The sequence below is a fragment of the Indicator indicator genome, chromosome 23 (assembly GCF_027791375.1).
Source record: "Indicator indicator isolate 239-I01 chromosome 23, UM_Iind_1.1, whole genome shotgun sequence".
In the NCBI taxonomy this organism is placed as follows: Eukaryota; Metazoa; Chordata; class Aves; order Piciformes; family Indicatoridae; genus Indicator; species Indicator indicator.
Genome location: NC_072032.1, coordinates 14,641,739 through 14,655,661, shown reverse-complemented (window position 1 = coordinate 14,655,661; position 13,923 = coordinate 14,641,739). Strand labels below are relative to the sequence as shown.

General features: G+C 42.2%; 1 protein-coding gene across 1 annotated transcript in view; it reads left to right on the top strand.

The window, feature by feature from the left end:
* The window catches only part of SLC34A2 (solute carrier family 34 member 2), a 34,911-nt gene that overhangs the window by 8,878 nt on the left and 12,110 nt on the right, over positions 1 to 13,923 (top strand). The window lies entirely within an intron of this gene.

Below are 13,923 nucleotides of genomic sequence, written 5' to 3'. Positions count from 1 at the left end.
AAAAGCTGCCTTTCTTCATTCTTTATAGGTTTTCTTCCCTCTTTCTAGGTTTTCTTCCCATATTCATTATCATTACTATAGCCATTCAAATTTTCTGCTGCCCAAAGTCTGTATATCTGGCTAGGAAAGTCACAAGTGTGGCCATGGACAAAGTATAATGCAGTCTAGATGTATCTGTAGAGGTATACAGGTAAAGAAAAGCACATTGAGACCCTTTGAAAGTCTGGGGGGGGTTGTAGGAATCCACCCTTTTAAACTCTATCTTGCAAAAGGATAAATTGTCAACTGCTCCCACTATACCACACACCTGTGATTACAAGAAGTCAACATTACAGTATTTTGGTCTAATAATTAAAAAGAAGATTTTGGTGTTGAAGGTCTTCTAAGTCTACTTTAAGCAAGTGTAAATGTAGAGAAGTGAAGTGTTGCAACTGTCAGGTATATACAGTGACTGCCAGGTATATACAGTGACTGTCAGGTATATACAGTGACTGCCAGGTATAAACAGTGACTGCCAGGTATATACAGTGACTGTCAGGTATATACAGTGACTGTCAGGTATAAACAGTGACTGCCAGGTATAAACAGTGATTGCCAGGTATATACAGTGACTGCCAGGTATATGCAGTGACTGTCAGGTATAAACAGTGACTGTCAGGTATAAACAGTGACTGCCAGGTATAAACAGTGACTGCCAGGTATATGCAGTGACTGTCAGGTATAAACAGTGACTGCCAGGTATATACAGTGACTGTAAGGTATAAACAGTGACTGCCAGGTATAAACAGTGACTGTCAGTTATATACAGTGACTGCCAGGTATAAACAGTGACTGCCAGGTATATGCAGTGACTGTCAGTTATATACAGTGACTGCCAGGTATAAACAGTGACTGCCAGGTATATGCAGTGACTGTCAGGTATAAACAGTGACTGCCAGGTATAAACAGTGACTGTAAGGTATAAACAGTGACTGTCAGGTATATACAGTGACTGTGAGGTATAAACAGTGACTGCCAGGTATATACAGTGACTGCCAGGTATAAACAGTTACTGTCAGGTATATACAGTGACTGTCAGGTATATACAGTTACTGTGAGGTATAAACAGTGACTGCCAGGTATATACAGTGACTGCCAGGTATAAACAGTTACTGTCAGGTATAAACAGTGACTGTGAGGTATATACAGTGACTGTCAGGTATATGCAGTGACTGCCAGGTATATACAGTGACTGTCAGGTATATACAGTGACTGCCAGGTATATACAGTGACTGTGAGGTATAAACAGTGACTGTCAGGTATAAACAGTGACTGTCAGGTATATACAGTGACTGCCAGGTATATACAGTGACTGTGAGGTATAAACAGTGACTGCCAGGTATATACAGTGACTGCCAGGTATATACAGTGACTGCCAGGTATAAACAGTGACTGCCAGGTATAAACAGGGATTGCCAGGTATATACAGTGACTGCCAGGTATAAACAGTGACTGCCAGGTATAAACAGTGACTGTCAGTTATATACAGTGACTGCCAGGTATAAACAGTGACTGCCAGGTATATGCAGTGACTGTCAGGTATAAACAGTGACTGCCAGGTATAAACAGTGACTGTAAGGTATAAACAGTGACTGTCAGGTATATACAGTGACTGTGAGGTATAAACAGTGACTGCCAGGTATATACAGTGACTGCCAGGTATATACAGTGACTGTCAGGTATAAACAGTGACTGCCAGGTATATACAGTGACTGTCAGGTATATACAGTGACTGTCAGGTATAAACAGTGACTGCCAGGTATATACAGTGACTGTCAGGTATATACAGTGACTGTCAGGTATAAACAGTGACTGCCAGGTATATACAGTGACTGTCAGGTATATACAGTGACTGCCAGGTATATACAGTGACTGCCAGGTATAAACAGTGACTGCCAGGTATATACAGTGACTGCCAGGTATAAACAGTGACTGCCAGGTATATACAGTGACTGTCAGGTATATACAGTGACTGTCAGGTATAAACAGTGACTGCCAGGTATATACAGTGACTGTCAGGTATATACAGTGACTGTCAGGTATAAACAGTGACTGCCAGGTATATACAGTGACTGTCAGGTATATACAGTGACTGTCAGGTATAAACAGTGACTGCCAGGTATATACAGTGACTGTCAGGTATATACAGTGACTGCCAGGTATATACAGTGACTGTCAGGTATAAACAGTGACTGCCAGGTATATACAGTGACTGCCAGGTATAAACAGTGACTGTCAGGTATAAACAGTGACTGTCAGGTATATACAGTGACTGTCAGGTATACACAGTGACTGTCAGGTATAAACAGTGACTGCCAGGTATATACAGTGACTGCCAGGTATATACAGTGACTGTCAGGTATAAACAGTGACTGTCAGGTATACACAGTGACTGTCAGGTATAAACAGTGACTGTCAGGTATATACAGTGACTGTCAGGTATAAACAGTGACTGTCAGGTATATACAGTGACTGCCAGGTATATACTGTGACTGTCAGGTATAAACAGTGAAGGTCAGGTATATACAGTGACTGCCAGGTATATACTGTGACTGTCAGGTATAAACAGTGACTGCCAGGTATATACAGTGACTGCCAGGTATATACAGTGACTGTGAGGTATATACAGTGACAGTTAGGTATAAACAGTGACTGCCAGGTATAAACAGTGACTGTGAGGTATATACAGTGACAGTCAGGTATAAACAGTGACTGCCAGGTATAAACAGTGACTGTGAGGTATATACAGTGACAGTCAGGTATAAACAGTGACTGCCAGGTATAAACAGTGACTGTGAGGTATATACAGTGACAGTCAGGTATAAACAGTGACTACCAGGTATAAACAGTGACTGTCAGGTATAAACAGTGACTGTCAGGTATATACAGTGACTGCCAGGTATAAACAGTGACTGTCAGGTATACACAGTGACTGTCAGGTATACACAGTGACTGCCAGGTATAAACAGTGACTGTCAGGTATAAACAGTGACTGCCAGGTATAAACAGTGACTGTCAGGTATATGCAGTGACTGTCAGTTATATACAGTGACTGTCAGGTATAAACAGTGACTGTCAGGTATACACAGTGACTGTCAGGTATGAACAGTGACTGTCAGGTATATACAGTGACTGTCAGTTATATACAGTGACTGTCAGGTATAAACAGTGACTGTCAGGTATATACAGTGACTGCCAGGTATAAACAGTGACTGCCAGGTATAAACAGTGACTGTCAGGTATATACAGTGACTGTCAGTTATATACAGTGACTGCCAGGTATAAACAGTGACTGTGAGGTATATACAGTGACTGTCAGGTATAAACAGTGACTGTCAGGTATATGCAGTGACTGTCAGTTATATACAGTGACTGTCAGGTATAAACAGTGACTGTCAGGTATATACAGTGACTGCCAGGTATATACAGTGACTGCCAGGTATAAACAGTGACTGTCAGGTATAAACAGTGAAGGTCAGGTATAAACAGTGACTGTCAGGTATAAACAGTGAAGGTCAGGTATATACAGTGACTGCCAGGTATAAACAGTGACTGCCAGGTATAAACAGTGACTGTCAGGTATATACAGTGACTGCCAGGTATAAACAGTGACTGTCAGGTATATACAGTGACTGTCAGGTATATACAGTGACTGCCAGGTATAAACAGTGACTGTCAGGTATAAACAGTGACTGTCAGGTATATACAGTGACTGCCAGGTATAAACAGTGACTGTCAGGTATAAACAGTGACTGTCAGGTATATACAGTGACTGTCAGGTATAAACAGTGACTGTCAAGTATGTGCAGTGACTGTCAGTTATATACAGTGACTGTCAGGTATAAACAGTGACTGTCAGGTATATACAGTGACTGTCAGGTATAAACAGTGACTGCCAGGTATAAACAGTGACTGCCAGGTATATACAGTGACTGTCAGGTATAAACAGTGACTGTCAGGTATAAACAGTGACTGCCAGGTATATACAGTGACTGTCAGGTATATACAGTGACTGCCAGGTATAAACAGTGACTGTCAGGTATATACAGTGACTGTCAGGTATAAACAGTGACTGCCAGGTATAAACAGTGACTGCCAGGTATAAACAGTGACTGTCAGGTATATACAGTGACTGTCAGGTATAAACAGTGACTGTCAGGTATATACAGTGACTGTCAGTTATATGCAGTGACTGTCAGGTATAAACAGTGACTGCCAGGTATAAACAGTGACTGTCAGGTATAAACAGTGACTGCCAGGTATAAACAGTGACTGTCAGGTATATACAGTGACTACTAGGTATAAACAGTGACTGTCAGGTATATACAGTGACTGTCAGGTATATACAGTGACTGTCAGGTATAAACAGTGACTGTCAGGTATATACAGTGACTGTCAGTTATATGCAGTGACTGTCAGGTATAAACAGTGACTGCCAGGTATAAACAGTGACTGCCAGGTATATACAGTGACTGTCAGGTATATACAGTGACTGCCAGGTATAAACAGTGACTGTCAGGTATAAACAGTGACTGTCAGGTATAAACAGTGACTGAGAGGTATATACAGTGACTGTCAGGTATATACAGTGACTGTGAGGTATATACAGTGACTGCCAGGTATATGCAGTGACTGTCAGGTATAAACAGTGACTGCCAGGTATAAACAGAGACTGTCAGGTATAAACAGTGACTGTCAGGTATATGCAGTGACTGTCAGGTATAAACAGTGACTGCCAGGTATATACAGTGACTGCCAGGTATAAACAGTGACTGTCAGTTATATGCAGTGACTTCCAGGTATATATAGTGACTGCCAGGTATATGCAGTGACTGTCAGTTATATGCAGTGACTTCCAGGTATATGCAGTGACTGTCAGGTATATAGTGACTGTCAGTTATATGCAGTGACTTCCAGGTATATACAGTGACTGTCAGGTATATACAGTGACTGCCAGGTATAAACAGTGACTGCCAGGTATAAACAGTGACTGTCAGGTATAAACAGTGACTGCCAGGTATATACAGTGACTGTCAGGTATATACAGTGACTGTCAGGTATAAACAGTGACTGTCAGGTATAAACAGTGACTGCCAAGTATAAACAGTGACTGTCAGGTATATGCAGTGACTGTCAGGTATAAACAGTGACTGCCAGGTATAAACAGTGACTGTCAGGTATAAACAGTGACTGCCAGGTATATACAGTGACTGCCAGTTATATACAGTGACTGCCAGGTATAAACAGTGACTGTCAGGTATGTACAGTGACTGCCAGGTATAAACAGTGACTGCCAGGTATATACAGTGACTGCCAGTTATATACAGTGACTGCCAGGTATAAACAGTGACTGTCAGGTATATACAGTGACTGCCAGGTATAAACAGTGACTGCCAGGTATAAACAGTGACTGTCAGGTATATACAGTGACTGCCAGTTATGTACAGTGACTGCCAGGTATAAACAGTGACTGTCAGGTATATACAGTGACTGTCACGTATATACAGTGACTGTCAGGTATATGCAGTGACTGTCAGGTATATGCAGTGACTGCCAGGTATAAACAGTGACTGTCAGGTATATGCAGTGACTGTCAGGTATAAGCAGTGACTGCCAGGTATAAACAGTGACTGTCAGGTATAAACAGTGACTGCCAGGTAAAAACAGTGACTGTCAGTTATATACAGAGACTGTCAGGTATAAACAGTGACTGCCAGGTATAAACAGTGACTGTCAGTTATAAACAGTGACTGTCAGGTATAAACAGTGACTGCCAGGTATAAACAGTGACTGTCAGGCATATACAGTGACTGTCAGGTATATGCAGTGACTGTCAGGTATATGCAGTGACTGTCAGGTATAAACAGTGACTGCCAGGTATATACAGTGACTGTCAGGTATAAACAGTGACTGTCAGGCATATACAGTGACTGTCAGGTATATGCAGTGACTGTCAGCTATATGCAGTGACTGTCAGGTATAAACAGTGACTGCCAGGTATAAACAGTGACTGTCAGGTATAAACAGTGATTGTCAGGCATATGCAGTGACTGTCAGGTATAAACAGTGACTGTCAGGTATAAACAGTGACTGTCAGGTATATACAGTGACTGTCAGGTATATGCAGTGACTGTCAGGTATATGCAGTGACTGTCAGGTATAAACAGTGACTGTCAGGTATATACAGTGACTGTCAGGTATAAACAGTGACTGCCAGGTATAAACAGTGACTGTCAGGTATAAACAGTGATTGTCAGGCATATGCAGTGACTGTCAGGTATAAACAGTGACTGTCAGGTATATGCAGTGACTGTCAGGTATAAACAGTGACTGTCAGGTATAAACAGTGACTATCAGGCATATACAGTGACAGTCAGGTATAAACAGTGACTGCCAGGTATAAACAGTGACTGTCAGGTATAAACAGTGATTGTCAGGCATATGCAGTGACTGTCAGGTATAAACAGTGACTGTCAGGTATATGCAGTGACTGTCAGGTATAAACAGTGACTGTCAGGTATAAACAGTGACTGTCAGGCATATACAGTGACTGTCAGGTATATGCAGTGACTGTCAGGTATATGCAGTGACTGTCAGGTATAAACAGTGACTGTCAGGTATATCCAGTGACTGTCAGGTATATCCAGTGACTGTCAGGTATATACAGTGACTGCCAGGTATATACACTGACTGTCAGGTATAAACAGTGACTGCCAGGTATAAACAGTGACTGTCAGGTATATGCAGTGACTGCCAGGTATAAACAGTGACTGCCAGGTATATACAGTGACTGCCAGGTATATGCAATGACTGTCAGGTATAAACAGTGACTGCCAGGTATATACAGTGAGTGTCAGGTATAAACAGTGACTGCCAGGTATATACAGTGACTGCCAGGTATAAACAGTGACTGTCAGGTATATACAGTGACTGTCAGGTATATACAGTAACTGCCAGGTATATACAGTGACTGTCAGGTATATACAGTAAGTGTCAGGTATATACAGTGACTGCCAGGTATATACAGTGACTGTCAGGTATATACAGTGACTGCCAGGTATATACAGTGACTGTCAGGTATATGCAGTGACTGTCAGGTATATACAGTGACTGCCAGGTATATACAGTGACTGCCAGGTATAAACAGTGACTGTCAGGTATATGCAGTGACTGCCAGGTATATACAGTGACTGTCAGGTATATGCAGTGACTGTCAGGTATAAACAGTGACTGCCAGGTATAAACAGTGACTGCGAGGTATATGCAGTGACTGTCAGGTATATGCAGTGACTGCCAGGTATATGCAGTGACTGTCAGGTATATACAGTGACTGTCAGGTATATGCAGTGACTGTCAGGTATAAACAGTGACTGCCAGGTATAAACAGTGACTGTCAGGTATATACAGTGACTGCCAGGTATATACAGTGACTGTCAGGTATATACAGTGACTGCCAGGTATAAACAGTGACTGTCAGGTATATACAGTGACTGTCAGGTATATACAGTGACTGTCAGGTATAAACAGTGACTGTCAGGTATAAACAGTGACTGTCAGGTATATGCAGTGACTGTCAGGTATAAACAGTGACTGCCAGGTATATACAGTGACTGTCAGGTATAAACAGTGACTGTCAGGTATAAACAGTGACTGCCAGGTATATACAGTGACTGTCAGGTATAAACAGTGACTGTCAGGTATAAACAGTGACTGTCAGGTATATGCAGTGACTGCCAGGTATATACAGTGACTGTCAGGTATAAACAGTGACTGCCAGGTATATACAGTGACTGTCAGGTATATGCAGTGACTGCCAGGTATAAACAGTGACTGTCAGGTATATTCAGTGACTGTGAGGTATAAACAGTGACTGCCAGGTATAAACAGTGACTGTCAGGTATATACAGTGACTGTCAGGTATATACAGTAACTGCCAGGTATATACAGTGACTGCGAGGTATAAACAGTGACTGCCAGGTATAAACAGTGACTGCCAGGTATATACAGTGACTGCCAGGTATATACAGTGACTGTCAGGTATATACAGTGACTGCCAGGTATATACAGTGACTGTCAGGTATATACAGTGACTGCCAGGTATAAACAGTGACTGTCAGGTATATGCAGTGACTGCCAGGTATATGCAGTGACTGCCAGGTATAAACAGTGACTGCCAGGTATATACAGTGACTGCCAGGTATATGCAGTGACTGTCAGGTATATGCAGTGACTGCCAGGTATATACAGTGACTGTCAGGTATATACAGTGACTGCCAGGTATATACAGTGACTGTCAGGTATATACAGTGACTGCCAGGTATAAACAGTGACTGTCAGGTATATGCAGTGACTGCCAGGTATATGCAGTGACTGCCAGGTATAAACAGTGACTGCCAGGTATATACAGTGACTGCCAGGTATATGCAGTGACTGTCAGGTATATGCAGTGACTGCCAGGTATATACAGTGACTGTCAGGTATAAACAGTGACTGCCAGGTATAAACAGTGACTGCCAGGTATAAACAGTGACTGTCAGTTATATGCAGTGACTGTCAGGTATAAACAGTGACTGCGAGGTATATGCAGTGACTGTCAGGTATATGCAGTGACTGCCAGGTATATACAGTGACTGCCAGGTATATGCAGTGACTGTCAGGTATATGCAGTGACTGCCAGGTATAAACAATGACTGCCAGGTATATGCAGTGACTGTCAGGTATATACAGTGACTGCCAGGTATATACAGTGACTGCCAGGAATAAACAGTGACTGCCACTTATAAACAGTGACTGTGAGGTATATGCAGTGACTGTCAGGTATAAACAGTGACTGCCAGGTATATACAGTGACTGCCAGGTATAAACAGTGACTGTCAGTTATATGCAGTGACTTCCAGGTATATACAGTGACTGTCAGATATATGCAGTGACTGTCAGGTATAAGCAGTGACTGCCAGGTATAAACAGTGACTGTGAGGTATATGCAGTGACTGTCAGGTATATGCAGTGACTGTCAGTTATATGCAGTGACTTCCAGGTATATACAGTGACTGTCAGGTATAAACAGTGACTGTCAGGTATATACAGAGACTGCCAGGTATATACAGTGACTGTCAGGTATAAACAGTGACTGCCAGGTATATACAGTGACTGTCAGGTATATGCAGTGACTGTCAGTTATATGCAGTGACTTCCAGGTATATACAGTGACTGTCAGGTATATACAGTGACTGCCAGGTATATGCAGTGACTTCCAGGTATAAACAGTGACTGTCAGGTATATACAGTGACTGCCAGGTAGAAACAGTGACTGTCAGTTATATGCAGTGACTTCCAGGTATATACAGTGACTGTCAGGTATATACAGTGACTGTCAGTTATATGCAGTGACTTCCAGGTATATGCAGTGACTGTCAGGTATATACAGTGACTGTCAGGTATAAACAGTGACTGCCAGGTATAAACAGTGACTGTGAGGTATATGCAGTGACTGTCAGGTATAGACAGTGACTGCCAGGTATATACAGTGACTGCCAGGTATATGCAGTGACTGTCAGTTATATGCAGTGACTTCCAGGTATATACAGTGACTGTCAGGTATATGCAGTGACTGTCAGGTATAAGCAGTGACTGCCAGGTATAAACAGTGACTGTCAGGTATATGCAGTGACTGCCAGGTATATACAGTGACTGTCAGGTATAAACAGTGACTGTCAGGTATAAACAGTGACTGTCAGGTATATACAGTGACTGCCAGGTATATGCAGTGACTGTCAGTTATATGCAGTGACTTCCAGGTATATACAGTGACTGTCAGGTATATACAGTGACTGTCAGTTATATGCAGTGACTTCCAGGTATATGCAGTGACTGTCAGGTATATGCAGTGACTGTCAGTTATATGCAGTGACTTCCAGGTATATACAGTGACTGTCAGTTATATGCAGTGACTTCCAGGTATATGCAGTGACTGTCAGGTATATACAGTGACTGTCAGTTATATGCAGTGACTTCCAGGTATATACAGTGACTGTCAGTTATATGCAGTGACTTCCAGGTATATGCAGTGACTGTCAGGTATATACAGTGACTTTCAGTTATATGCAGTGACTTCCAGGTATATACAGTGACTGCCAGGTATATGCAGTGACTGTCAGTTATATGCAGTGACTTCCAGGTATATGCAGTGACTGTCAGGTATATACAGTGACTGTCAGTTATATGCAGTGACTTCCAGGTATATACAGTGACTGTCAGGTATATACAGTGACTGTCAGGTATAAACAGTGACTGTCAGGTATAAACAGTGACTGCCAAGTATAAACAGTGACTGTCAGGTATAAACAGTGACTGTCAGGTATATACAGTGACTGTCAGGTATAAACAGTGACTGTCAGGTATATACAGTGACTGCCAGGTATATGCAGTGACTGCCAGGTATATACAGTGACTGTCAGGTATATACAGTGACTGCCAGGTATATGCAGTGACTGTCAGTTATATGCAGTGACTTCCAGGTATATACAGTGACTGTCAGGTATATACAGTGACTGTCAGGTATAAACAGTGACTGCCAGGTATAAACAGTGACTGCCAGGTATAAACAGTGACTGTCAGGTATATACAGTGACTGCCAGGTATATACAGTGACTGTGAGGTATAAACAGTGACTGCCAGGTATAAACAGTGACTGCCAGGTATAAACAGTGACTGTGAGGTATATGCAGTGACTGTCAGGTATAAACAGTGACTGCCAGGTATATACAGTGACTGCCAGGTATAAACAGTGACTGTCAGTTATATGCAGTGACTTCCAGGTATATACAGTGACTGTCAGATATATGCAGTGACTGTCAGGTATATGCAGTGACTGTCAGGTATAAGCAGTGACTGCCAGGTATAAACAGTGACTGTGAGGTATATGCAGTGACTGTCAGGTATATGCAGTGACTGTCAGTTATATGCAGTGACTTCCAGGTATATACAGTGACTGTCAGGTATAAACAGTGACTGTCAGGTATATACAGTGACTGCCAGGTATATACAGTGACTGTCAGGTATAAACAGTGACTGCCAGGTATATACAGTGACTGTCAGGTATATACAGTGACTGCCAGGTATATGCATTGACTTCCAGGTATAAACAGTGACTGTCAGTTATATGCAGTGACTTCCAGGTATATACAGTGACTGTCAGGTATATACAGTGACTGTCAGTTATATGCAGTGACTTCCAGGTATATGCAGTGACTGTCAGGTATATACAGTGACTGTCAGGTATAAACAGTGACTGCCAGGTATAAACAGTGACTGTGAGGTATATGCAGTGACTGTCAGGTATAGACAGTGACTGCCAGGTATATACAGTGACTGCCAGGTATATGCAGTGACTGTCAGTTATATGCAGTGACTTCCAGGTATATACAGTGACTGTCAGGTATATGCAGTGACTGTCAGGTATAAGCAGTGACTGCCAGGTATAAACAGTGACTGTCAGGTATATGCAGTGACTGCCAGGTATATACAGTGACTGTCAGGTATAAACAGTGACTGTCAGGTATAAACAGTGACTGTCAGGTATATACAGTGACTGCCAGGTATATGCAGTGACTGTCAGTTATATGCAGTGACTTCCAGGTATATACAGTGACTGTCAGGTATATACAGTGACTGTCAGTTATATGCAGTGACTTCCAGGTATATGCAGTGACTGTCAGGTATATGCAGTGACTGTCAGTTATATGCAGTGACTTCCAGGTATATACAGTGACTGTCAGTTATATGCAGTGACTTCCAGGTATATGCAGTGACTGTCAGGTATATACAGTGACTGTCAGTTATATGCAGTGACTTCCAGGTATATACAGTGACTGTCAGTTATATGCAGTGACTTCCAGGTATATGCAGTGACTGTCAGGTATATACAGTGACTGTCAGTTATATGCAGTGACTTCCAGGTATATACAGTGACTGCCAGGTATATGCAGTGACTGTCAGTTATATGCAGTGACTTCCAGGTATATGCAGTGACTGTCAGGTATATACAGTGACTGTCAGTTATATGCAGTGACTTCCAGGTATATACAGTGACTGTCAGGTATATACAGTGACTGTCAGGTATAAACAGTGACTGTCAGGTATAAACAGTGACTGCCAGGTATAAACAGTGACTGTCAGGTATAAACAGTGACTGTGAGGTATAAACAGTGACTGCCAAGTATAAACAGTGACTGTCAGGTATATACAGTGACTGCCAGGTATATGCAGTGACTGCCAGGTATATACAGTGACTGTCAGGTATATACAGTGACTGCCAGGTATAAACAGTGACTGTCAGGTATAAACAGTGACTGCCAGGTATATACAGTGACTGCCAGGTATAAACAGTGACTGTCAGGTATATGCAGTGACTGTCAGGTATATACAGTGACTGTCAGTTATATGCAGTGACTTCCAGGTATATACAGTGACTGCCAGGTATATGCAGTGACTGTCAGTTATATGCAGTGACTTCCAGGTATATGCAGTGACTGTCAGGTATATGCAGTGACTGTCAGTTATATGCAGTGACTTCCAGGTATATACAGTGACTGTCAGGTATATACAGTGACTGTCAGGTATAAACAGTGACTGTCAGGTATAAACAGTGACTGCCAAGTATAAACAGTGACTGTCAGGTATAAACAGTGACTGTCAGGTATATACAGTGACTGCCAGGTATAAACAGTGACTGTCAGGTATATTCAGTGACTGTGAGGTATATACAGTGACTGCCAGGTATATGCAGTGACTGTCAGTTATATGCAGTGACTTCCAGGTATATACAGTGACTGTCAGGTATATACAGTGACTGTCAGGTATAAACAGTGACTGCCAGGTATAAACAGTGACTGTCAGGTATATACAGTGACTGCCAGGTATATACAGTGACTGTGAGGTATAAACAGTGACTGCCAGGTATAAACAGTGACTGCCAGGTATAAACAGTGACTGTGAGGTATATGCAGTGACTGTCAGGTATAAACAGTGACTGCCAGGTATAAACAGTGACTGCCAGGTATAAACAGTGACTGTCAGTTATATGCAGTGACTTCCAGGTATATACAGTGACTGTCAGGTATATGCAGTGACTGTCAGGTATAAGCAGTGACTGCCAGGTATAAGCAGTGACTGTCAGGTATATACAGTGACTGTCAGGTATAAACAGTGACTGTCAGGTATATACAGTGACTGCCAGGTATATACAGTGACTGTCAGGTATAAACAGTGACTGTCAGGTATATACAGTGACTGCCAGGTATATACAGTGACTGTCAGGTATAAACAGTGACTGCCAGGTATATACAGTGACTGTCAGGTATATACAGTGACTGCCAGGTATATGCAGTGACTTCCAGGTATATACAGTGACTGTCAGGTATATACAGTGACTGCCAGGTATATACAGTGACTGTCAGGTATATACAGTGACTGTCAGGTATATGCAGTGACTGCCAGGTATATACAGTGACTGTCAGGTATAAACAGTGACTGTCAGGTATATACAGTGACTGCCAGGTATATGCAGTGACTTCCAGGTATATACAGTGACTGTCAGGTATATACAGTGACTGCCAGGTATGTGCAGTGACTTCCAGGTATAAACAGTGACTGTCAGTTATATGCAGTGACTTCCAGGTATATACAGTGACTGTCAGGTATATACAGTGACTGTCAGTTATATGCAGTGACTTCCAGGTATATGCAGTGACTGTCAGGTATATGCAGTGACTGTCAGTTATATGCAGTGACTTCCAGGTATATACAGTGACTGTCAGGTATATACAGTGACTGTCAGTTATATGCAGTGACTTCCAGGTATATGCAGTGACTTCCAGGTATATG